The following is a 27,719-nucleotide window of genomic DNA, read 5'->3' as shown; positions in this document are numbered from 1 at the left end:
AATTTGGACCGACTAACATAAAGGGTTAGTGGGGTGCTCGACAAGTGTAAAATTTTGCGGTTATCAATTGGTTTTGGTGCAAATATTAGTGTCGGTGCAGAAAGTGACCAACTAGTAAATATTTATAGTTTTGCTGCACGTTGTGATCGGAGGTGGCCTAGCACTCAATGACATAGGATTTATACTGGTTCAGGCAACGCGCCCTACGTCCAGTCGGGGTCGGTCGGTGACTTTATTCCTGAGCCTAGGTGCTCGAAGTCTGTAGTGGGGTTACAAACGAGAAGGAGAAATGAGGAGGTGTACAAGAGGTTCGGTTGGCTCCGACCGGAAGGGTTGCGGTCAGAACTTAGTGGTCCTGTGGTTGTTAGGTGTTGATGTCGATCTAGTGAGTCTGAGCTTGGTGAAGTCGATCTCCTCTCGTTGGAGGGAGCGCATCCCCCTTTATAGATGAAGGGAATGGCTTTACAGGTGAGAGGGAGAGAGTACGAATGTTTCTAAGCCTTGCTGCCTACGTTGATGAAAACTGGATAATGGTTGACGCCCCCCAATACTGTCGATGTCGCTGTAGGATGTCAGATGTGCACGGAGGATCGAGCTATCTTCTTCAGGAAGGGTGGACGCCGGTACCTGCAAATACTTCTTGATGCCTAGTGGCATGTGAGGAGCCGCGCTATGTTCACCTGGTATGGCAAATCCTGGAGCCCATACTGCGATCGATGTCTAGAGACACGCGGGGGGCTTACCATATGGGAGTTTCTAGCGGCCCCTATAATACTTTGTGTCAGGATGGCTATAGAGCACTGCTTCGCGCAGGGTATGGTCCCTGGTACAGTGGTTTTGACTTGTGAGCCATACCTTGTCTTTCTCCACACGTCTTCTGGTTCCTTCCGAACGGGGAGCCCCCGGTCGGATGGCTCCAGTCGGCTCTCAGTGTGCCGGTCGGAGAAGAGCGGTGAGCAGGGTTCCCACGAACCCCGGTCGTGGGTCGGAGTCGCGGGGTCGGAGTAGGAAGCAGCGTTTTGGGCCAAGCCTTCCGACTGGAGAGACTGCTCGGAGACGGCTGGTGCCTGAAGCGAGTGCTCCGGTCGGAGAGGTGGGCCGGAGAAGTTGACGAGCGGGCGCCTGTTCACCTTCCGGTCGACGACCGAACTACCCTTTTCTGGCCCGCTGTGTTTTAGTTTTTTGGGCTGGCCCATGAAATATATGTTGTTTTCCTGGGCCGAGCCCGGACGTGGAAGCCGGTCCTCGAGGGACCCCGGGTTTATGAACCCGACAATTAGCCATGCCATGGTTTTAGAAGAACTATTATAAAAAAACTATGATTTCATAAGCCAAAGACGTACAAAACTATGGCCTAGAGTGTGGATTTTTAAACTCCAAAAAACTATGATTTTACAAACTAAAAGGTTGAAAGGTCCTAATATGGCTAGAGGGGGGGTGAATAGCCTATTTAAAAATCTACAAATCAACTAGAGCAATTTGATTAGTATGACAAATAGCGTAATGCAAACTTGCTCTAGCTCTACAAGGGTTGCAAGCCACCTATCCAACAATTCTAGTTGCAATGAATACTTAGGCACACAAACTTGCTATGTAATTACTCACTAAGAGCTCTCAACCTTGCTACTCTAAAGAGCTCAACTAGATGAATATAAATAATAAAGCAAGCTCTCAATTCTAATTACACTAAAGAGCTTGTGTCAACTAGTTTGCAAGAATGTAAAAGTAAGGTGATTATACAGACGTGTAGGGGATGAACCAATCACAAGATGAATATATAGCCAATCACCGGGAGAATGCCAAAGAAGAGAGACAATCGATTTTCTCCCGAGGTTCACGTGCTTGCCAACACGCTACGTCCCCGTTGTGTCGACCAACACTTGGTGGTTCGGTGGCTAAGAGGTGTTTCACAAACCTCGTCCACACGATTGGACACCGCAAGAACCGACCCACAAGTGAGGTAACTCAATGACACGAGCAATTTACTAGAGTTATCTTTCGGCGCTCTGCCGGGGAAGGTACAACTCCCCTCACAATCACCAAAGACGGCCATGAACAATCACCAACTCGTGCCGATCCTTCACCGCTGCTCCAACCGTCTAGGTGGTGGCAACCATCAAGAGAAACACAAGCGAAATCCACAGCGCAACACGAATACCAAGTGCCTCTAGATGCAATCACTCAAGCAATGCACTTGGATTCTCTCCCAATCTCACAAAGATGATGAATCAATGATGGAGATGAGTGAGAGGGCTTTGGCTAAGCTCACAAGGATGCTATGTCAATAAAAATATGCAAGGGTTCTCCCTTGAGCCGGCCATGGGGCTATAAATAGAGCTCCCATCAAATAGAGCCATTGTACCCCTTCACTGGGCAAAACACGCTCTGACCGGACGCTCCGGTCATACCGACCGGACGCTGGCCCTCAGCGTCCGGTCGCTCGATGGACACCACGCATCACCAGCTTCAAATGCTGTTCGTCAGATTTCAACAGCTACGAAGCTGACCGGACGCTCCGGTAAAACTGACCGGACGCTGAAGCCCCAGCGTCCGGTCGTTTCCAGCAAGCTCCCCGAGGCATGTTTTTTCGACCGGACGCGTCCGGTCCACCTTGACCGGACACATACCAGTGTCTGGTGCTCAACCCTAGCCACTGTGCAGACCCGTCAGTTTGACCGGACGCAGAAACCAGTGTCCGGTGCATCTCAGGTCCAGCGTCCGGTGCAACACCAAAACTGGCGACCTCTCTGTCAGCTCGACCGGACGCAACCTTTCAACGTCTGGTCGCTGAGTGACCCAACGTCCGGTCAGTAGACCGACGCCAGCATCATTTCGACCAACTCCATTTCAACTCTAACTTCTTCACCCTTGCTCAAATGTGCCAACCACCAAGAATTTTGCATCCGGCGCAATAGAAAATAGACATTTCATTTTTCCAAAAGCATCGAATCCCGCCGAGCTTGCGAGGCGGGAGGGAGAGAGGGACCCAAACCCATCTCAACCCTGCAAACACCTTATGCATATGTGTTAGCATATTTTCACAAATATTATCAAGGGTGTTAGCACTCCACTAGATCCTAAATGTATATACAATGAGTTAGAGCATCTAGTGGCACTTTGATAACCGCATTCCGATACGAGTTTCACTCCTCTTAATAGTACGGCTATCTATCCTAAATGTGATTATACTCACTAAGTGTCTTGATCACTAAAACAAAATGGCTCCTATATTTTATACCTTTGCCTTGAGCCTTTTGTTTTTCTCTTTCTTCTTTTCCAAGTTCAAGCATTTGATCATCACCATGCTATCACCATTGTCATGATCTTCGTCATTGCTTCATCACTTGGAGTAGTGCTACCTATCTCATAATCATCTTGATAAACTAGGTTAGCACTTAGGGTTTCATCAATTAACCAAAACCAAACTAGAGCTTTCAAAGGTCTATTGCATCCGAAACCCAACACATCTAGAAAACAATTATAGTATTTTTTTCAATACTCCACAAGCACTTTGCATCTAAACCAAGCCTTAATTAGTTGGCAAAATATTCAGTGCAAACTACATCTTCGGTGTAATCGTGAAAATTTTATTGAAAAACATAATTGAAAGTTTTTAAAAAAATGAAACCATGCACATCCATAGTGTATCTGTTGATGAACATTGGCACAAAGTTTGAGATTCAAGCTCGAATTCATACGAAAATAATAAATTATAGATGCATATGCACCGCTAGAAGACAAAATTCCTGGGCATTTATCTTCTAATGCATATGCACCTGAAATTTATTGTTTTTGTATGATTTTTACAAAAACGAGTTTGAATCTCAAATTTTGTGCCAATGTTTATCAATAGATGCACTATGGATGTGCATAGTTTCAAACTTTTTGAAAACTTGTAATTATGTTTTTCAATTGGGTTTTCACGATTGCACCGAGAATGTGGTTTATACAGAATATTTTACTTAGTTAGTCAATGGATTTGTTTTTTTTCTTATATAAAGAGAAAAAATACATGGGTGGTCAATAGCAGATAAGAAGTTCGCTTGTGTAATAAACTCACCAATGTCCTTGTGCTGCTCGTGAAGATGTCGTAGCTCCAACCTCGTTTAGATTGGGCTGAACCAAAGAATATGGTGCAGCGAAATAATCTCATCTACTACTCTTTTGTTACTTGAATCACCTTGTCCCACATGTCCTATAAAGATATTGTTTGGTTCAGAGTCATTCTAGAGAAGTATATTCTCTCTAGATGCCAGACAACACCGTCCCCAAACAAACGGAGGTACCAACCCATCCCTCTTGCACGTGCGTGAGTGTCCACATGTGCTTCCCTCTTCTCTAGGTCAAACCATGAGCTAGAGCCATGGGGGCAATGGGAAGCATAGTGATGGACGAAGCAAGTGAGGGCAGGAGCGGGGGTAAGTGGCGAAGGCGAACACATCGGTCAGCTGGGGATGAGTGCAGCGAGCGGATATGAGCAAAGGGATGCGAGCATGGGAGCGATCAGCAAGGGGGCAAGCTTCTTCGATAGGCCTCAATCTTAGCAAAGGGAGCCCCTATGGTCTGTGCGCAGGGGACAATGGAAAAGAGATAAGGCATAGAGATAGCAAATGAGCCTATGGATTGCATGTGGGGCCTACAATATAACTATTTTGCTAACGATGTGATAACTGATAAACAAAAATTAGATTAGAGGTTACCCGTCCCTCCAACTAAACAGCAAAATGGGACCATTCTATCCCCTGGTTTCCAAACCAAACACAATGTTTACCTCATACTTTCTTACTTCGCTCTCTCCTTGATACTTTAAATGCCCCCCCTCCAAGTCTAGCATACATCAAACCCAAGTTCATCAAGAAGTTCGGCATGTTATTTAGGTTGGGGTCTATGCCACCATCATTAGAAATACTCAAATATTACACCAAGAGGAGACATTAAAGCATGGGTGACATTATTATGATCTTGGATGGCACAAAAGATACATTATAGTTGTTTGGCAATGAACTATGAACTGCAAAAGCAACAAATTATGGTCTTTGAGCAACACATACATATCCGAAACATGATAGCATCACCCCTAATCTCCCTTACTTGATTCCACAAACTGTATTTTCAAGTCATGGATCTAGGTGGACATTTTCACAAGTGTTGAGGAATCGGCTGGCACCCATTATCTATGCCACGTTGAAGGTCCAAGATGACCGAAGGGGAGACATGGCTCAAAAATCCCCATTTTGGCGGAGTTTGGAAGGTTGAAAAGGACATAATAAGGCAGTGAATCAAGTGGGAATCATCCTGTCAGAAGCCAAGATAGATTGAAGATAACAAAGGCCTTATTATAAGCAAAGGACAAAGTGATTTTAAATGCCTTCGGCCATGAAAACACATTCAGAAAAGGAGAGAAGTACCATATTAAGAGAAGACATAGTTTAAGGAAGGCCGTCAAAGATCAGAACATACTACTAAAGGATGGAGGAGGTGGAGATAACTTCTTAGATATCCTCCACACGTCTTGTATATAGGGATAAATAGTAAAGAACATAGGATAGGTGAGGGTTCCCTAGACTTTGGGTATAACTCGACTAATTTTCATCCAAATGAAATATTTTGTGCCACTGTGTTGTGTTCTTCCATCCCGAAAACTCTTTGGAGTCTCTTTCGGTTCTAGGGCCAACTACTTTGGTCTTCACATCCATCAACAATAAAATTTACAAGCTCGTGGGCATAATTTTCTTGGTGTATGGCCGGCTGGAAAATCTCGATGCAATGTAACAGTTACATGTTCGACTCATGGACTTGAGTCACTGGTTTTGAACACGAGTAGCAGACTCCAAACTGAACCCGGTTGCGGACCATTTGCGGAGACCAGGTCAGGTGTCAGTACTTTTCCTGGACGCGTGACGGAAAAATCCTTTTCCTTTTATACACACCGAAAGGTAAAAAAAATTGCGACAAAAAGGAGAAAGAAGAAAAACCCAACGAGTCAATGAACAACAGCGGCACATCGGAGAGAAAAGAAAAGGATGCGGAGAAACCAAACCAGAAACTGGCGCGGCCGATAAGGCACCACGTCCACGTGCGTGGCTCGGCCCTTCCGCCCGTCGCTCTCGTCCTCCTCCCTCTCCCTGCGTCGCCACGCGCGGAAGGCGTTATCGCCTTCGCCGTCCTCTTCCTCTCTGATTTGTATCGGGAATTATAAGTGTGCCATAAAAAAAAAAAAAGATTGTAATGCTATATGAGTTTTTGAAAAAGTTCAGCGGTCTTCAGGGTCACCGCTCCAACTTTTTTATGCCCTGCATGCCACTGCCGTCAGGTTGGACTCTAACGCCGTCAAACTTCATATGTGAAAAGTCAAAAATACCCTTAAGTCTAAATATGTCATTAATTTTTTTGAGCATCTTAACGAATTCAAATGAAAAAACTCAAAACTAGAAAGTTGTAGATCTCGTCGAGATCTATAATTTTTATATAAAAATTATTTTCATTTAATTTCACAAAAAAATATTATGATTTTCCTAAGATATATTAATCATATTAAATCATATTTTTTTCGGAATTAAATGAAGATAATTTTTACACGAAAATTATAGATCTCGACGAGATCTACAACTTTCTAGTTTTGAGTTTTTTCATTTGAAGTCGTTAAGATATTAAAAAAATCAATGACATATTTAAACTTAAGGGTATTTTCGATTTTTCATATCTGTAGTTTGACGACGTTAGAGCCCAAACTGACGGCAATGACATGACTAAAAAAGTTGGAACAATGACCTAGACACCGCTGAACTTTTTCACAACATTATGAATTTTTTTTAATGCCACACAAGGAATTCCCCATTTCTATTCCACTCCCTCGGTCCCTCCCTCCCCTCCTCGCTTCTCTCCAGGAGAAGAAAAAAAATCCCAATCCCTCTCCGGAATCTACCGATCCTCGGCCGCGCCGGGGCCCTAGGCGCCACCGCCGTCGCGCCCCGCCGCGGCCAGCCACAGGACCACTCGCCGTCACCCTTCCCGACCCGGCGCCGCCACTGGTGCCCAGGTAAGGGGTTCGTCGCGCCTTTTGTTTTCTGCCGCCTCACGTACGCAACTCTTGTTTCAGCAGTTTTGGTCGGCTAACCAGCTGTTTAGATTTCACCTTGCGATCCATGCCGATATTGAGCTTAGCGTGCGTAATCATAACCCAATCAGTTATGCAGGATGCCTGGTTTTTTCCCCCTTAGGAACCTGCGTTGGTAATTAGTTCCGTCGGAAGACATTGGTAGGGTCTGAGTATTATCCAACTTGAACCAGTGATTTTCCCTACGTTATCTATGTTGGCCCAATAGATTTTGTTGGGGATCCATTCATATTTCCCTCCCAATTTCTGGTTCACTGGTTGGGATGCCTCCGGGAAATGTAGAGAGAGAAGATTATAACACTCTTAACATCCATGGGGAGACAAGTTCATTCACCTACCTAGCAGTTTCTGGTATTTGAACATGGCTATAAAATCATAAAACGTTGATTGTGATGATCGAGCAATATGGCTTCGGATCAAATAATAATGCATTGGCTAGGTAGCCAAAGTTTTTCTGTTCAGCTTGTTGGTCAAATATTCAGCAAGGATGTGTAGGAAAGACCCAAAGCAAACTAAATATTGGCTAAATAGCTAGTGCAGCGTTTACAATTTTTTGGCAGGCTAAATGAGTTTCGCAGAAGCAAACATACACACATCACTTATTTATTTCGCCCCCATATTGACATAGCATTAATGTTTTTTTTTTCCTTTAGAATTATTGTAGCTGATGAACTTAGGGTCCCATTTTCAAATAACCAAGACTACTTATTGCTACTGAAATGAAACAATCATAGCGATATTAACTTCAGCTTCTATCTTTGCAAAATGATTGTAGTTTAGTGAGTACACTTAGTCTTTTAACTGTTTTGAGATCCACTTAGTTTCTCTTCTGCCCTTCACCATAGCCTTTGTGGCGCTGATGCTCCATCTCTGCAAGAGGAATGAAATACTTTATACTTTGAATAAGATCATGTAAATGGATAATTTGACAGCTCAAAAAATCACCTGTTCTAACTTCTAACCGTGATTGTATTTCAGGGGTGTAAGCTAGCCATATTACACATCAGTGACTGATGAAAGACTGTGTCCAGTGGATGTGAATTTCATTCAGTTTGAGTTTTGCTTGAGATGGCAGTTGGATTGACATCTCAGCTTTTCCAAAGAGTAACTGCTACTGACATATTTTGCCAAAGGAACAAATTTAGGGTACACATTCCTCCTTGCTTTTCTTGTACTAATACATAGTCCTTTTTTATATTATTTTGGGATTCTCTGTTTTTTTCCAGAGTCCTGAGATGAGGAGTTGTCTTCCCTTGCCATCCACCTCGTTTCCTTCAGTTGCTGATGTATGGCCCATTCTTTTTAATTGCTAAGCTAACAGCACAGTACATTCATTTGTGACCAATTTTTGAAAGAGGATAATGACTAGTATGCCTCTTTTATCATGCAGAAGACATCAAAGATTTTTTGTGTATCAGTTTTTTCACTTTTCTTTTGTTTTCGAAATTTTAAATATGGTCAGTACAACCAATTTAGCTGGAGCACATGGTTTCTTCCAAGTTTGTGGATGTGTGGCAGAAAGAATTAAGTAACCACTGTTAATCTGTTTCTACGTGAGAGAAACAGACAACTCTCCATGTAGATATCGTTTTTAAGCCTATTTTTGTTTTGCAAAATTTTCTTATCTATGTTAGACCTACTCCAAAAGAATGAGGTATTTGAGTGTAGTTGGTTCGAGTTATGTAGATCACACAGCCACACACCATACCACAAGGCATTAGCAATACTCACTAGTCACTAGGAAATACATATAAACAATATGGTGCTGCATTTGATTGTAAAGGTGTTTTGTGACCTAAAGTTTATCTGCACCCCTTATGATCAATCATTACTTTCATATTTTTTGATAGTTTCAGAATGAGAACTAATTGATGTTGATAACTGTAATGTATTTTACCAGTGCCTGCATCCAGTGCCTACGCATAAAAGCAACAGTGTTCTTTATTAAATCATACTCTCCTATATGCACTTTTGGGAGTTGGAGTAAAAATCTGTCAAGCTTATTGGCGCAGTGGTAAAGCTGCTGCCTTGTGACCATGAGGTCACGGGTTCAAGTCCTGGAAACGGCCTCTTGCAGAAATGCAGGGAAAGGCTGCGTACAAAAGACCCAAGTGGTCGGACCCTTCTCCTGACCCTGCGCAAGCGGGAGCTATGTGCACTGGGGCTGCCCCCTTTTATGAAAATGACATCTGTAGTTCCATTGCTAAAATTACTTTACAACATTTTTGTTTATAGTTTTTTATCAACATTTTGGCATGAATACTATTTTCAAATGTGTGCTTTTTTCCAACCATAAAACTTACCTTTTTAGGTATCAAAGAACTATTTATGTAGAACTGAATACTTGTCATACTTCATCCCTCACAATCTAATGCGTAATTACATCCTCCTCTTGTTTTCATCCTAACTTGAGTCTTACATTTGTTCCAAGATAACAGCTCTGTGATACTATCGTTGTATGACACTATAGTTCTTTTTTCTTTCTAAATTTGTGCCAGTACAATAGTTAAAAACAGTGTTACTTAGACATGACTACGCGTGTTGGTGTCTGATTCTGGTGTGGGCCTGACTTGGCAAATTTTTTTTTTTTTGCCATACAAAATACCACTTGGAATTCACCATGTCTGGCTGGGGAAACCCTTTTTAGGACTCTGGTGTCCAAGTGGTACAGGTTAAAAGGTACACTGGTTTTGCCTCCTAATTGTAGATCTTACAGAGTAACTCTGGTTTTCTTTGCAGAGGCGATACTGTTGGGATCACAATGTGTTAGAGAGTAGCTACAGGCCCATGCTTTATACACCTCGCAGATATAGATCTTTGGGCTTTAGATCTTGTGCCTTGCCAGTCCCTTTGAAGGAAATTCCTCTTGTCAAGAACGCATCATTAGCACTAACTAGGTACTTCCCTTGTACAATTCTTTATTTATGAACTTTCTGATTATACAGACTTGGTAATGAGCAAACAGCGAAACAGTAGTTTGGATAGGATCCTACCATTGTCGTGTTGCACTCAGTTAATCAGGACATTGGAGAAAGTCATCTACTCTATAGTACGCAGTACCACTGGTTGGTGTATCCATAAGTGGTGGCACGGAAATCATACATTCCGTAGGGTGATTACCTATACCTCTTGTTGTGAGTGTTGAGGTTTTCACTCTTCAGTAACCTGTTGAAGTTAGATAATAAAGTAACCAACTATGGCAATAAATTTTATGTTTTGGCATATGATGCAACGTATATATTTGGCAGTGTGTTATCTTTTAAATGTTTTGATTACTAAAGTAACATATGGATTAGTCTAACACTCTACCCACTTGTTAGATAATATAGGTTGATAGCTAACATAATGGAGCTTGAATTTTGAGCCTGTCATGCTCTTGTGTTGGCTACACTTCTTGGGCAGTTTTAATTATCTCTTATTTGTTCCTGACCTAAGTCTTTCTTAAGGTCATTACTTTGACTATGCAAATTCATTAGGTTCATACTTGAATTCTCTTTAATTTTAGTAGGGAGATGCAAATATGTGCATGGAAACAGTACCATTGTTCGCGTAGTGCACTATTAAATAATCTAAAAAATAGAGATGTGAAACATGTTTGATTTTATTTACTTGGAAAACTGTCCATTTATATATATTACATCTGAATGTACTTCATATCATTTTTAGTAATTGTTTTTTTTTGCGTTGACAGGTCATGTGATACTTTACTTGCAAATGCTGCTACCTCACTTGTGGTCCCTGCAATCGGGATTATTGTGTTTGCTCTGTGGGGTTTTTTGCCTCTAGTGCGGGATATTAGAAACCGTTTTGATGTATGTGTTCTGCTACATGTAACCATATTGTATTATTTTTCATTTATTTTTGATTTACATGATCATATACTAGGCTAGCTTTTTCTTGAAGGCATATACTACGCTAGTTAAAATAGTTCATAATGGACCTTTACAGCATGGAGGCAACTGGAAGAAGAGCCCTACATATTTGATTTCTTCGTCGTACCTTCAACCTCTACTTCTCTGGACAGGAGCAACACTAATCTGCAGGTAAAGCTCCACCATATTATAATGATCCTTTCTGAAGTGGCAACTCTAGCCACTTGATATCATTGCTGCAATGCTGTGACCCTGTTTGTAATATTGAAATTATTCCTGTTTCCACTGGAATTGTACTGCAGACAGTCAGTGTTCATCTGACTGCTAAACGCTAAACAGTTTGTGACCCATCGTTTAGCCAACTATCAGACAGCTAAGAAAATTATGCACACAGTTCCTACAAGATTCATGTGTTTGAAATGGGCTATAAACATTTTCCTTAGTTTTTGTTTTCTTTTATTTATCTTTCTCTTTGTCCATGCAATGTCTTGCAGGGGTTTGGATCCAGTTGTCTTGCCTTCAGCAGCAAGCCAAGCTGTGAAAACACGCCTGATAACTTTTGTGAGATCATTATCAACTGTCCTGGCTATTGCATATATTATCACAAGGTGCACATGCTACATCCTCAGAAAAACTTCAGTTGTTTTTTACAAGTTGTAGCTTTGATTCGATCATGCCCATTTAAGTTATGTATAGGTAATGACACCGTTTATGCAGTCAAGTACTCAAGATAACTGTAACTGCAAAAGCACATGTTGGAGATTACAATTTACAATTTTGGCTATGGACGATTCTTTTCTCCCCAACTTTAGTTTTGTCTATCATCTTCAAGTACAAATGGTTTGCTGGCTACATAGCATGATTCTGGTACAACTAGATAAACTAATTACCTATTGGCGATAGAACTATTTACTTAAAAGATGTGGCCAGTGACGGTATATATCAAAAAATATAAAAACCCTTGACCTCGGGGGGGGGGGGGGGGGGGCAGACATTGCATTAAGAAGACCTTCTCAGGTTGGTCGAGAAAACCCCTGTCCCACCCATACACAGTGGCACCATAGCCCATGTGAGAACGACCAGGGCTGGGCCTTAGACCTGTGCTTTGGCGTGGCAGACGAGGGGATTTTTAATACCCAGCCTGAAATTCGCTCCCATGAGGAGTCGAACCCAGGACCTGAGGAGTGCTACTCAAGCCACCTAACCAACTCAGCTAGAGGCCACTTATCAAAAAAAAAAAAAAAAAACTCAGCTACAGGCCCTTTCGCATATATAAAAAAATATAGTTGGTGAGATTGTGAGAATAAACGAAGATTAGCTTCAGTTTGTGCTATACAAATACAAATAGATGAGGAATGTATTGGAACTTTTTTGTACTTACATGTGGGGAATGCTAGAACTTATAACTTTATAAGCATACAAAAGGTATTCAGAAATGAAATTTACTGATGTGCTGGTATATGTGAGTGCCATTCTGCGCTAACATTATCAATCGTGTTGTGATCTGTGTTAAGATAATTTTGACATTGTTTGTCAAGGAATCAAGGATGTGATATTTGTGGAATTATTTTCTTTGCTTTATTGAACATATCCAGATGAAATCAAATAACTAACATATTAGTTAAGTTACAATGGTGTTTCATGTATTGCAATGGGAAGATGTGCAGATCCGTGTTAGTCCTTGCTGCCTTGATTTGTATGAAATTTAAGGTGTCTATATCTATGTTATCATCTTGTATGATTGATTTGGTTTCATTGTGTTCTGTTTTATTCAGTTCTGTTAACGCTAAGATTGTTTTTCTTCTTTTTAGCTTGATTCAGCAGGTACAGAAGTTTCTTATGGACATGCGCAATCCCAATGATGCAAGAAAAGTAAGATCCTTATATCGTAACATGTAAAATCTTGTTATCTACCAAAGTTCTTTGTTACCCTTTTTCCATCTGCTATTTGTCTCTTTATTCACAAAGGTCCTCCCTCCCCCTTTGTAAGACACACAAAAACATAGGAATATGTTTCACTGACTGTAGAAAGTAGAACTCTTTAAGGATCTTCTTGAGTCCTATCTCTTGATCTCTAAATAAGGGTTCAGGAGGTGCCAGAACCAGCATAATTACTTATAATACTTCACTGAGGCCACCCTCATCTAAATTCCATCAGCAGGAATCTTCTTCCCCGATGATTGGTTTACTGCCTCAACTTTGAGTGCCTTATGACTTTATGAGGTTTAGGTCACCACCAGGAACCAATAAGAAAGACAACAGCGCCCATGTTAGGCTCACTGCCTTTCGCAAAGAGAGCAAAGAGAATGAGCAAGATGATATAATTAGAAGTTAGAGCATCTCCAAGAGTACCCAATAATTTGTTCCAAAAAACATGGTGTTTTCTAACTCCCAAAGAAGTATTGGGAGGAATAAATAAGACCATCTCCAACAGTTTGCAATAATTCACTCTTAAAATATAGAAGACAATTTTACATCAGGAATCCTATACTATTTCTAAATTATCCCAACCACTTTTATATATTCTCTCTTGTACATTTGCATCAGGAACCCTTTCCTACTCTTTATTCTTTTTCACGCCCTTCCACCTTTAGATTGGGAGACCGATACGTGCGTGGTAGACGCGCGGATCTTTGCGCGCGTTGGGTGATTTTTTCCAAGTGCCAAAAGATTGGGAGGTGGTATTGGGAACTCTTGGAGATGGGTTTTTTCTATTCTTGCCAAAAATCCTAGATTAGGAGGCTTTATTGGGAACTCTTGGAGATGCTCTTATAAGAAGTGAACATTTGGGAAGAAACAGCATGCACCACAAGATCCTAAGTACAAAGCAACTTTTTATGTACACATCAGGTATTAAAAAAATTAAGATGCAGCTTAAACAAACCAACAAGCTTAGCCATTAGAGTGAAGGCCGCCATCAAGATCATATGGCCAGCTGCTAAGCACCACCAATGTGCGCCAGCAGGTTACTTTTTGATCTGTGAGGAGCTAGAGAAGGGGAGGCGAAAGTTCCATGTGGATGCCACATCAACATTCATTATTCAATATATTTATTAGTTGCCACCTCAAGTTATCTGGACATCATCTGACAATCTTAGTCAATGGTGATCATGAGAAAGGCTGCCGTGCAAGTCCAGGATCTGTTAGTTTGATTTTTAAATGAGGTAGATAGTTGGAGTCATGCTAGTTTACGAACCTACGGTGCAATTTTCTCGTGGTGATATGAGGGCCCTTCCAATGCACAGATTTTCTTGGAGAAGAGAGAATATTGAAAGCAATGGAATTGCACGGGAAAACAGTAGATTGATTATGGGACCATGGGGTACATGTACATATATAAGCAAGGATGATCTAGGGGTGGTTTATGGAAGTATGACCACTGTCGGATATCCTTGATTATTATGACAGCAATCAATCTATAGAATCTGTAACAGGCTCAAGGCCCATACCCCTACAGCAGGACCAGCCAACAAGGCCAAGCCTAGCGTATCTGTCTAGCATCTGTCTAAAAAATATATTTAATGTATGTTTAGAATAGCCCTTCCAATGTATAGTGTCTGAATGCCCTAATCGACACTACCTTCCTCCAGTGTAGTATTTTGTTGTTTCTACTCTTCTGGATTTTGCAGCTAGAACCTAAAAGTTTCATGGATTTATCCCAGATTTAGTGCAGTTGGCACTGTTTGTTTGGGACTGAAATATATATTGGATGTGAGTACATTGAGGAAGTTATTGGCCCACTCTTTTCTTCAGTTTTTAATATGGAATTAGAGACTGAAACTTTTGCTGAATGATTGGTTTATTGGAAGCACATAATTTGATGCCCAACAGTTACTTGGCAGCAGCCCTAAATTCTCTGTTTGCTAAACTTCTGAGGGCCCATTTGTTACTTAACCTTACCAAGTCTAGAAATAAGTAATGAAGTCAAGATATTGTTCTGATATTTGAATCACATAGAATAATATTAGTACATTTTTTCCTTCAAACTGCAGTATTACTTATGTAAGTTTGTTTCTGGCAGATGGGGTTTGATTTTACCATGAAAGCTCTTTATACTGGTGTTTGGATTGCTGCTTTTTCTCTCTTTATGGAGTTGCTGGGTTTCAATACCCAAAAGTGGATAACTGCTGGAGGGTTTGGGACAGTGTTGCTTACACTTGCTGGTCGTGAGGTACTACAAAACATGTGGCTGATATGATTAATTTGTGCTGTGGTGCTAATATCTATCATAATTTGTTGCAGATTTTCACTAACTTCCTCTCGAGTATCATGATCAATGCTACACGCCCATTTGTAGTCAATGAATGGATTGATGCAAATATAGATGGTGTTGATGTCTCTGGCACTGTTGAGGTATGCCTTGATTTAACTTTGGGCTAAAACTACACCATCTAGTTATGATATTATTTGTAACATGCTTTAAGGTTTTATTTGTATGTACTATCAGTTTTTCCCATGGAAGATTTGGTCAATACTTTGAATCATTTCTCTAACTTGAAGTTATTTGATTTGATTTTCAGCATGTTGGTTTGTGGTCTCCAACAATCATTAGAGGTGTTGATCGAGAAGCAATATACATTCCTAACCATAAGTTTACAGTTTCTATATTAAGGAATAACACTCAGAGGACCCATTGGCGTATTAAGACCTATCTTGCTATTAGCCACATGGATGCCGGAAAAATTGGGGTAAGTACCACAAGGAATTACTTAACATAATCCCCTTCTCTTATCTGTTCGATTTTTTTCCAGTGTATTAAAACTCTATCTTTCCATACATCTTTGTTTTTCTTTGGCAGACTATAGTTGCTGACATGAGGAAAGTGTTGGCAAAAAATCCGCATATAGAACAACAAAAGCTGCACAGAAGAGTATTCTTTGAGAAAATTGATCCAAAAAATCAAGCACTTATGGTAATTCCTTACATCGAGTAATTCCATCTTTTAGTTGAAGTACTATTGCACAATCAGTCCTCGCTAAGATCTATGTGATCAGCATTGGTACATCTTTTTAGTATTGAGTTGCATGCACCAACCTGTTCAACCCAAAGTCTTAAGCTGATGGGGTGAGGTGGACAATTCACTTAGGGCAGCTCCAGTGTCGCGTCGAACCGAACTGCGACTGTCAGGCCACACATGCAAAGATTCCACTCCTCTGTGAACGAACCGAGCATGCTCCAGTGTAAGCTCCACTTTTCTCTCCATGGGGTCCACAACAAACAATAAATAAAAAGAGAGATCACAGCACATTTGAGTGGGGGCTCGCTCATTTGCATGCGCAGAATCAATATTCTATTCCCTTGCGTCGAACCAAGGAATCTTTTCCTACGGTTCGGTTGCTCCAGCGTATGAAGCGAACTTTCACTGCTTTCTCTTTCCCCTCGGTTCGTTTCTCTGGCACACTGGAGCTGCTCTTATACTCCAACACTCCCCCCTCATGTGGAGGCTCCCGCAGGTCTCACACGTGGAATAGGAGCGAGCAACAATTATTTTATTTACTTGCGCTAACTAGGATTTGAACTCGAGACCTTTGGTTTTGATACCATATTGAGTTGCATGCACCAACCAGTTCAACTCAAAAGCTTAAGCTGATGCAATTCACTTATACTCCAACACTTAGGCATAGCCTTATTAAGCTGTCTGGCAAAGACCTCCCCTATATTATTACCATTGGCCTTTTCACCGATGTTTAATGTAAATTTAGCCTTTTTTACGTTTATGTTACCTAATAAAACCTACCTTAGCTAGTTAACTATGCAAAATACCTGGTTCTTCGGAATCATTTCATTGTGTTTTACTCTGAGAACTTGTGCTGGATGGGATGCTAGTTTCTAGATGGCTGTAGCCTATAGGTATCTGGTCTTGAATTGGCGTCGGTTGCTAACTTTCAAGCAGCTACCAAGTTGGTTTTGAATTATCCATAACCACATGAATACATGGATCATATGTTGGCCTTATTTTCTTAAGGTCCTGTTTGGATGTTTGTTTATTTTTCACACCCGGAATCAGCTTCCAGTTATAATATTCTGTGCACAAGATACAACCGGAATTTTTTGACTTGTAGAATGTCATTTGGGTAAATGCTGTTAGGAAGCACCTGGATTGAACTTAATGATGCCCAGATAAGCTCTCTGCCACCTAGCTCAAGATCCTCTCAGCCACAGGCTTCACATCCTTGCCATCAGAATCGAGCTTGCTGCCACCGAGCTAAATGAGCTAAATGCCACACAGAACGAGCTTGAGCTCCAGTGCAGTTGTTGATTGAGGCCCTGGCAATATGAATTGAGGCCGAGGTCATGCCATGGTACCATGTTCTGCAACTACTACAAAATAATCAGTACCAAGGGAGGGGTAGGTAGGTAGGTTAGCATAGCTAGTATAACTGAGGAGAGCAACCACGCTGAGACTCCGTAGCGAACAATCTTCAGTCCTTTGCATCAGCGCTTCCTTTTGTGCCCGAGTTGATACCCAAATCATACAGAGACTTGACTGCAGATGCAACAAGCGATTAAAGCATAAAATTGAACTTGGAGTTGAGAGAAATTTTAGATTGGAGCTCTCAAGATGGATTCCCAAATCATCCAAGATCTTGATTGCAAATGCAACAAACAATTAAGCCATTAAATTGAACTTGGGACTAAAGAAATTTCATATCAGAGCTGTCAAGAGGGATCCAGATCTTGATTACAGGCGCAACAAACGATTAAAGCATCAAACTGGACTTGGAACTAAATAATTCAGATTGGAGCTCTTAAGGTGCAGATTGTTTGGGACGATTGGCGAGCGCTTCAGGGTGCCCAATGGCCAATGCAAGTCGCTTCACCAGCGTTATGCCCTTTGTGTGTGGAGGCAGCGCAGGTGGAGGCTGAGATGACAACATGCCGTGGATTGAGGCTTCAACAGTGATGGCGGTGATTGGGAATTTGATCGATTGGCTAGCTGTCGCCTCCAGCGTGCACGGACGAGGGAATGGGCGGCGCTCCTGATAGTTGTCGTTTTAATTTCCTAACCTCCAGAGACTATTATTTTTTACAACAGTATAGGCTAAATTTTCAGTGTGCTAACCATTCATCTAAACAAATTTTCAGGCTCACAAGTTAAAAAAACAGGGAATGCAATTTACCGGTGTTTTAGCTCTAAAACCTGTCATCCAAACAGCCCCTAAGGATTGTTTAGACGAGGGGGATTCTCTAGGAATAATTGGTGTTTAGTGCATGTTAAAATTGAATCCCAAGAATTTGGATCCAAATCAAGCAGGTCCTTGCATTTTCAGAGAATAACATACATATCCGGGCCGTATCCCAGGCGCATCCGTATCGGATACGTATCCGATACGGGATACACCCCTTCCCTGCCGTGTCCGTGCTTCTGAGCTTATGACAAGATACCAAGAAATGTTATGTGGTGGTCTTTGGACAAACATAAAGTCCTATCAAAGTACGTGACCCTCATAAGGACATGTACAACAATGTTGTGACTAGTGTTCGAACAAACGATAATAACACAGATTACTTCCCGATTAAAATTGGACTTCATCAAGGGTCAGCCTTAAGCTCGTATCTCTTTGCCTTTGGAATAGATGAGGTTACCAGGAACATACAAGGCGATATCCCTTAGTGTATGTTGTTCGCTGATGATGTAGTGTTAGTGGATGAAAGCCAGGCGGGAGTAAATAGGAAACTAGAGTTATGGCGGCAGACCCTTGAGTCTAAAGATTTTAGATTGAGCAGAACTAAAACCGAATACATGAGATGCGACTTTGGCGGAGTTGTACAGGAGGAGGGAGATGTGAGTTTGGAAGGTCAAGTAGTGGCTAAGAAGGATACCTTTCGGTATCTGTGATCGATGCTACAGAGGGATGGAGATATTGATGCGGACGTTAGCCATAGAATCAAAGCAGGATGGATCAAGTGGCGACAAGCTTCTGGCATTCTCTGTGACAAGAGGGTACCACAAAAGCTAAAAGGCAAGTTCTATAGAACGGCGATTAGACCGGCTATGTTGTATGGAGCAGAATGTTGGCCTACAAAGGTTCGACATGTTCAACAACTGAGTGTTGCAGAAATACGTATGTTGCGATGGATTTGCGGTTACACAAGAATGGACCGAGTTCGGAACGATGATATACGCGATCGCCTAGAGATAGCACCAATTGAAGAAAAGCTTATCCAACATCGGTTGAGGTGGTTTGGCCATGTCCAAAGGAGACCTCTAGAGGCACCAGTGCATTGTGGAGTCCTAAGCCAAGTTAATAATATGAGGAGAGGTAGAGGAAGACCGAAATTGACATGGGAGGAGGCAATAAAAAGAGATTTGAAAGCTTGGGATATACCTAGAGATTTATGTTTAAATAGGAGTACTTGGAAAGTAGCTATTAAAGTGCCTGAACCATGACTTGGGGCTCTTGGTGGGTTTCAACTCTAGCCTACCCCAACTTGCTTGGGACTGAAAGGCTATGTTGTTGTTGTAAAGAAACCCTTACAACACATACCCACGCACTCCTAAGGAGCGAGGTGTGAATACCTCTACTTGGAAAAGAAGATGAACTATGGTGATATTAATCATAGATACTGATAACACCATTTTTTTTTGTTTTGGTACGCTAAATTTCCTTTATTTAGCATGGAATGAATCTGACTGTCCATAAAATGTATAAACGCTTAGCAATTCCTGGGTGCTAGGCAGATCCCAACCGCCTGCCTAGGGCCTAGTACTTTTTGAAACACTGAGCTGTGCACTTGTTTGCATTCGACTGGTGTCAATATCCTGCTTTCATGCATATTTATCTATTTGTATACATTTTTGGGATACAAGACTATCTTCCCTTCTATTGCTTTTGAGTTTCATATTGGCCACCAATTCAGTTCATTCCTTTTTTTGTGTGTTTCTTGTAGATTTTAGTATCCTGCTTTGTGAAGACATCACATTTTGAGGAGTATCTCAATGTCCAGGTAATATGCCTTTCCATTGTTTGATATTTGTCTTTCAAGAAAGCCTAGGAACATGTTATGTTGGCATTCGCCTATGGTGTCTGCTGAAAATATATGGTCTGTCACTCTGGACCCTTATTTTCTAGCTTGTGTTGTTCAAATAAATTACTCAGGTGAGTAGGAATGCTTATAGAGTAAAGCATTTTCACAGTTTCACCCATTGAATGTCACTATGTTGAAACTTTCAGAACTATGAGTATTTTAGTTTAGATTTTACAGTTTCCTTCCATTCTGGTGTTAGTGTTCTGAGCAGTTGCCAAGATGACTGAAAAAAAAAGCAAATTAAATCTTAGCCATTCAACCGTACATATTCCTTTCGAAGAAAAGAAAATTTTAAATAAATGGGCATAGAACTGCATGACTACTTTAGCATGTCCTAAACTCCTAATGTTTGAATCTTGGGCCCAGTACATGTGGTTTTACTTGAACTCTGCCATTGAACCTTGATTATAACAAGGGTTTCTGAACTAATCTGGTTGCTTTTGACCTGTTGTGCATCAATATTTTGGACTTCCTTACATGGGAAAACTATTCAAATTTTCATTGGAGAAGCTTAGGATGCCATTTTGGCATGACATCCATTTGAATCGAAAAATTTCAGCTTGATTTTAGGCTGCATTTTGTTTAAACTAGGAGGCATCACACCATGCTAAAAAAACCATACTAAAAAATAATTAACATGGGTTTTCTGTGTTCCAAATTACACAGGAAGCTGTTATGTTGGATCTTCTTAGAATAGTTGGGCATCACAAAGCAAGGCTTGCTACCCAAATTCGAACAGTTCAGAAATCATATGGTAATGCAGACTTTGATAACATTCCTTTTGGAGAGGACATGTATAGTCGCGTCCGTGGCCGTCCACTTCTGATTGATACATCTGCAAGGATCAGTGATGACAAACCCAAGCCTCGACCTGTATCATCACGTGAGGAGCCGAAAGTCAAGACAAATGGCTCGGTAGAGACCAAGTCCGCTTCACCTGAAAATGCTAGTTTAAGCAACTCTGAAAAGCAGGAACAGAAAAAAGTGGTACCTGAAGATGCTCGGGTGAAGAACATTAAGAGTGATAATGTGACGCCAGTAACACCGTCTTTAGATCCTGCTACGTCAACTTCTAAGGCTGGTAAAGGGAAGACACGTGAACCAGAGCCCACTGAGCGGCAAGGCCATGGGTCAGTCTCGGTGGCTAATCCAAAGAAAGAATCTAGACCAGTTTTTGAAGATAACATTGTTCTGGGCGTAGCCCTTGAGGGCTCCAAGAGGACACTGCCTATTGAAGAAGGAAATCCTTATCTATCACTATCTGAGACTGAACTGGACACCGAAGAGGCCGCTTCATCACCGAAGGATAAGATAGGTCAAAGCCCAAAACTTTGGGGTCAAGAAAAAAGCCGTTCAGAGGAATCTCGATAGGTCATCCGAGTTCAAAGTGTAATCCTTGTGAAGATTTGTCACCAAGCCTACCTTTTTTGTGCGCTTGTGCAAATGCAATCTACCACACATCAATCAGTGTTCTATGTTTAAGGTGTAAATTGCCACTGATGCTGATTCAGGGAACATTATCTGTTGAAATATATCAGTCTTATTGCTATAGGCTTGAAAGAAGCAAGTGCTTCAACAAGCATTTTTGTATAGATTCTGCTATTTCTGATTTAAGTGGCTTCTTGCATATGCATCGGCAATTCAGCATGCGCGGCTGCAACTGTCGTCTCCGTTTCCAGGTTTGGCTTACGTTAGTTTTGTTGCCAATGCAATCTGCTTCGAGCTGAAACATCTCTGTCTTTTTATTTTATTTTATTTGAGTTTACCTCTGCCAGTTGGCTGGCGGCAAACGACCATCGCAATTAGCCCCCGGCACTCAGGGCTCCACAGCGTGGCCAAAGACGCGCACCGCTGGTGGCGCGCAGATCAAGACGAGGGTGAGGGTTGAGTTGAGGTGCCTGTGTGCGTTTGGTGTAAAACATTTTTGGCATGGAATTAAGAGGTTTTTGAATTTCGTATAAATGGTTTTAATTGCCTTATTATTATTAAATCGAATGAGTTTTAGTCAATTTGAAAGGTTTCCATAATAAATTGAAAGTTTGGCGAAGAAAGTTAAGGTAGGTTGGAGGTTTAGGGACTGGAGTGGCGCTGCAGTGCAGGGGTACAACATTATCGAAGCGCATTTGCTCTCTGGCCTCTGGCTACCTCACCGGGCGCTGCTCCGCCGTTTCCATTTGACATGGCATCGATTCTCTTTTGGATGGTATGGTATTATCCTCGTTAATTGAATTAGGCGTCACGTCCTTGATTCTTTTCGATCCGGTGGTCCCCATTATTACTTGAGTTGAAAATTGCACTGAACAAGTGTGATCCGCCTCTTGAGCTTTATAACGATGTCAGCCTTTTCTTTCTCGTGCATACAAGTTAAAAGTATTTGTTTGTGCCTTTGTGCATCTGTTTGATCACTACTGCGTGTCTAGCTGCCGTATATATCTTACATTCTTTTTTATAGCAATGCGCTTGCAAAATCCAATACTGTAACATCCGTAGCTTCAGCAAACTCGCAAGAAAACACATTCGCCTAGCCAGCCAGCTGTAACTTCACTTTCTCCGACCCCGGCCCAGTACGTACGTGGAAGTTTTGCATGTTCCATCTCACCATATCTAGTGTGCAGAAACGTGTGCCTGCAACATTTGTTTTGTGATACTGAAACTCCAGTTTAACAGTAAAGGGTGGATTGCAATTCCTCCCCTTCTTTGTGCAAGTATGTCTTTATGTTTATTTTAGGTTCTGGGCAAAAGTGGCAACTTACTCGTGCATTTTTGTACAGCTAGATAGGGCCACATGCACGTTAAATGTAGTAGCCTTTAGTCTACTACTACTACTGCACCGCCACACCATGCATGCATATCACTGCAAAAGCAAACAAGCATGCACTGATGCATGGCGTGGGTCACACTCACTCACACTACAGACGAAAGGAAAAATAAGCAGTGCCGATGCGCAAAGAAAGAAGGTGGTGCGTGGTGGACGATGGGCCCAAGGAGGCTAGCAGCAGCAAATAAGCCCATGCGCCATAACAGAGAGAGAGAGAGATCCTGCTGGGCAAAGTGCATCTTGATCCTTGTGGGTGAAAAAGGAAAGGACCAAGTTGCTTGCATTGTGTCTGTCAGTGTCTCTCTCTCCAAGCCTAGCTCCTCCATCTCCACGCATGCGTGCATGCCCTGCAGGTGCCCAACATCTCGATCTCTCAAATAAACCTAAAAAGGGGCTCCCACTACCTCCTGTTACCATGCTCTGGGCTCCCATGCATCCCGGCCGGGTATCGTGGTCCAAGCTCTAGCCCACCTGGGCACCCAGCCAGCGATACATCGCGTTGTTGTTGCTACCTAGTGCGAGGTAGAACCTCGAAAGCGAGCCCTCCCTTACCTTCATGGTGATATGATTGATGCTACACTTGCCCGGTAACAGTACGTAGCATGATTTGTATCTAGAAAGATGAAAGGGCGTCCTCTAGTAGTAGGCAGCAATATTTTCCTCCATAAAATATCCATTTTCGCGGAACATTCATTTAGTCCCTTTTTTTCGCTAGCTGCTCTTTCACCTACGATCATTAATTATTAGTACCCGTCAATTTTTCGTAATTTCATATGAGCACTACATATGTATTCTCTGTATCTATCATTATGTTATTTTCTCCATATAAATAATGGTGTGTTTGGTTCTAGGGATGAGGTGGGAAGGGACGGGATGAGCCCATTTTTTAGATGTTTGGTTGGGAGTCAGGAATATCCAACCTGATATATTCAGTGAGATCTGAGGCCGAGCTCGTCCCTAGGAAAAAAACCCCGTCTCTCGTCCTCCTTTCACATTTGTGTTCTTCCCTCGCCTGCTCCACTCAGCTCACGGCCACTGGCGTCTGCCTTGGCCCTGGCTCCACCATCCTCACCCTACAGATCTCCACGCTGAAACCAACCTAACTCCTGCTCCATCCTCGCCCCTTTCTCTGCTTACACCCGTGAGGGCACCCTGTCTCCCTTGCTTCCAAAATATTAAAGAAACAATAATGGCAACCTTCTGGGTCGATGAAATTAATAAAATTATCCACGAACGTATTGAACAATAGGAAAGTAGGGATTGGAAATATCGGTTGCATAGTGCAAGTGGGAGATGGGATTGCTCATATTATAGGTCTTGGTGAAATAATGTCTAGTGAATTAGCCGAATTTGCAAAAGGGATGGGAGGTATTGCTCTGAATTTGGAATCCAAAATTGCTGGAATTGTATTAATGGGCGATGAGTTGATGATACAAGAGGGAAGTTTTGTAAAAGATAGAGAAAGAATTGCTCAGATACTCGTGAGCGAGGCTTACTTGGGTCGAGATGTAAATGCTTTCGCTAAAACTATTGATGGGAGAGGCGAAATTGTCGCTTCAAAATCCCGCTCTGGTGCCACCACCCTTGGCCTACTCGCCCCTGCCTTGGTCCTGGTCTAGGCGAGATCCGCAGGGGGAGACCTCCGGCCTAGCTGGGTGTTGACCTCTGACGTGGGGGTGCAGGGAGCACAACGACCTTAGGTGTGGGACCATGGGGACGACGGCGGTAGTGGTGGACAAAGTTAAATGAAAGCGGAGCGGTAAAGAAGCAATCGGGGAAGACGAAAAGAAAGAGAAGTACATGAGGATGACAGATGGGTCCATGGATGCCTTTGTTAACAATTTCAAAACACAAAGTTAGCCATTCTCTCAATCCATTCAACCAAACAGAAAACTAGGATGACTCTATCCCGTCAACTAACACTAAAAGGTGGAACGGTCGCATCCAAAAATCCAGGACAGGACTATCTTATCCCACTTCATCCGAGTTTATCTCCAAACCAATGAGAGGCTATTGTGTTTCTTTTTTTTGGTCCTGAAATATAAAAAATCTAATTAATTTTGTTACAAGTCAAAGTTTCAAAGTATCCAAATGTAAGGATATCTTATAAGTCTGGCAATTTAATGCGGATTTCTATGGCCATTATATCTTCCACTAGACACGGTGTCCTTGTCTGTGACTCAGCATGCTTGGCTGTTGTGGACGTAGTTTTGAGACAAAGAGGGTTCGATATATAAATAAATACGAACATTGTCCATATTTGGTTGGTTGCTAGATTCATTTTAGTTTACACGTACGGGAGCCTTTACAATTGGCAAATTGGCAACTACACACCATGTACTTAATGATGGTTCGCACGGGATATATATACACTATATGTAGGCAGAGCCATCCAAGATGTGAACTTTTCACACCTTATTCGTTTGACGTGCCGTGGCGGGTCCAATTTTCCGGGCCGCCGGCTGCAGCTTTTTGTTAGTGATGATAACAGATAATTATGTCAGCATAAGAAGCTTTGTAGCCTTCTTTTACCCGCCCTAAAATATATATAATATCCTCGCTAGAACATGCAGCTAATATAAACCATCCACGCTTGGGGCGCCCATGCCACAAGGCTTCCTCCTCTCTTCCCTGCTTCGCTTTGGTCACCTTCACCTTGTGCCCTCCAGCATCGATCTCTTTGCTGTTCGTAGCATTATATTGTCCTTGCCCATTGGGCCTGATCAAATGCCAAGTCAAGTTGGAATTGGGTTAGATCGGAAAAAAGTCAGATTAAAATCTTTGGCTCGAGTATGACCCGACACGCTAATGAGTTTGGCTATTACTTGGATTTTTCTACTTTGGGTTGGGTCATGATCTGAGTCAAAAATCATGACCTAAACTTAACCTGACACACTGGCGGGTGAGATCAAATGAGAGTTTTTTTAGTCAGAGGCCAGGTTGGGTGGCAATGGCATGATCAGGTCTAATATCCAGTCGATTAAAATCTATGAGACATGCGTCACTTGTTCAAATTGTGAATAAAGTTTTTTCATATCTATCTAAGCATGTTTTTCATTAAGAATAAGACAAAGTAATATACAGAAGCAATAGTAAGCTCTGGCTCAAAGCATCTCCAAGAATATCTCTAAAACCTACTTTCTAAGTCATTATTTGGAGAATCATTTAGATAAAAATCATTTTCTATATTTTTGTTGTCCATCTTTGGCCAGTGATAAATTCAAAATAGAGGAGTGCTATATTTAGATATCTAATTAAAGAAGGTGTTGGAGGCTATCTTTGCACTATAGAGAGTCTCTTAGAGTTATTTTCGCTCTCCGTCTTTGGGTAGCAAGAAATCCGGAATAGAGAGGAGGGCTATATTTAGATATATAATTAAAGAAGGTGTTGGAGGATATTTTTGCACTAAAATCTCTATTCCTAATTAACAATTAAGAAGGATATATAGAGTCTCTTCGAGTTAGAGCAACTCTAAGAGACTATATATATATATATCCTTCCTAATTGCTAGGAATAGAGATTTTGATGAAAAAAAATCCCCAACAACTTGTTTATTTGGTTGTCTAAATATAACCATCTTCTATTCTGAATTTCTCGCTAGCCAAAGATATATAGAAAACGAGAATGACTCTCTAGAGTGCAAACATGATATAAAAGACTCTTGGAGAGTCATTCTAAATAATGATTTAGAGAGTGAGATTTAGAAAGACTTTTGAAGACGCTAGGCAGTGTTTGGCGCGGCTCCAGGCGCTCCGGCTCCTCTGCCTTGGTACTGTTGGGCATTGTTCTACACTGTCGGAAACTGTACCCAGCAGGGCTCAGGCTCCCTCAAAACTGCACTGCAAATCTGACGGAGCTGGGATTTGGAGGCTCTGACGGCTTCTTCACAGAGCCCGAGCAGCCGAAGCCCCTCCAAACGGACTCTTAGAGCTTACAATCAGAGGTATCATCTGAAAACACCTAGACTGGAGTGTAATTTGGCGTCCTGACACTTTGGCGCGGGAGGAAGGGTGAAATAAAAGATTTTTAGTGGGCTCGATACTCACTGCACGGTGCACGCGCATGCAGGCAGAGGGTACGTACGTAGCGTGTGTGGGCATGCAGAGTGCAGTGCCATGCACTCACGCTAGGAATTATGCTGTGCCGGTGCCAGTGCAGTGCCAGTGCCGGTGCCAGTGCCAGCACCTCCTTTTGTTATATTCCAGCGGCCGGCGTTCGATCGTCGACTAGATGAGATTCGATAGATTCGCCCTCTCTCGCTCTCGTCTCCCCAGCGCGATAACGACACTGCCATCTATTTCTACCGTGTGGCTGGCCCATCCATCAATGGAAGGCACCATTACCTTTCCAACTATCACTTGCATATTATTGGGGGTGACTTTCCATTAACCACCGCTCCCTCTTTCCTAACCCTAATAAGAAAAAACTGTTATTTTAGAGATTTTGTAGCTTCAACAGTTCCTCAAACCCAACCTCAATGAGAAAAAAAAATTCTCAGTCCCTCAAATCTTAGCCTCACAGCCCTCAAATAAAGGGGAGAGCTCTCCTCCCCCAATCCCATATTTTTCTCATTGAGGGTTGTATTTTCTCGTTCTGTTAGAGAGAAGACCTTTAAAACCCCAAAACACGTTTGTATCTCCTCCGATAACTAGTTTTTGGGTTGGAGTTTTCTCCTACGGTTGGAGATGCTCTTATGCATATAGTATATTGGAGTGCCCTTTTTGTTCCATCAGATGTCCCATTGCGGATGGGGACCTTTATTTGCACACCTTGTCTTTTTCATGCACGTACCTCTGCTTGCCTGTATGGCTGTATGGGAACGCGCGCTGTGCCGCTTCGTTCTATGCACTCGCATATGTGACGGCCATTTTATTAGGAATGC

General features: G+C 42.0%; 1 pseudogene; it reads left to right on the top strand.

Annotated features, from left to right (window-relative positions):
* The first annotated feature begins 6,839 nt into the window (after positions 1-6,839).
* LOC136541784 (mechanosensitive ion channel protein 2, chloroplastic-like) lies at positions 6,840-21,582 on the top strand (annotated as a pseudogene).
* Positions 21,583-27,719: the final 6,137 nt, after the last annotated feature.

This window comes from Miscanthus floridulus, chromosome 1 (genome assembly GCF_019320115.1).
Source record: "Miscanthus floridulus cultivar M001 chromosome 1, ASM1932011v1, whole genome shotgun sequence".
Classification (NCBI taxonomy): Eukaryota; Viridiplantae; Streptophyta; class Magnoliopsida; order Poales; family Poaceae; genus Miscanthus; species Miscanthus floridulus.
The sequence above is the reverse complement of the archived record's forward strand: the minus strand, read 5'-3'. Positions and strand labels throughout refer to the sequence as shown.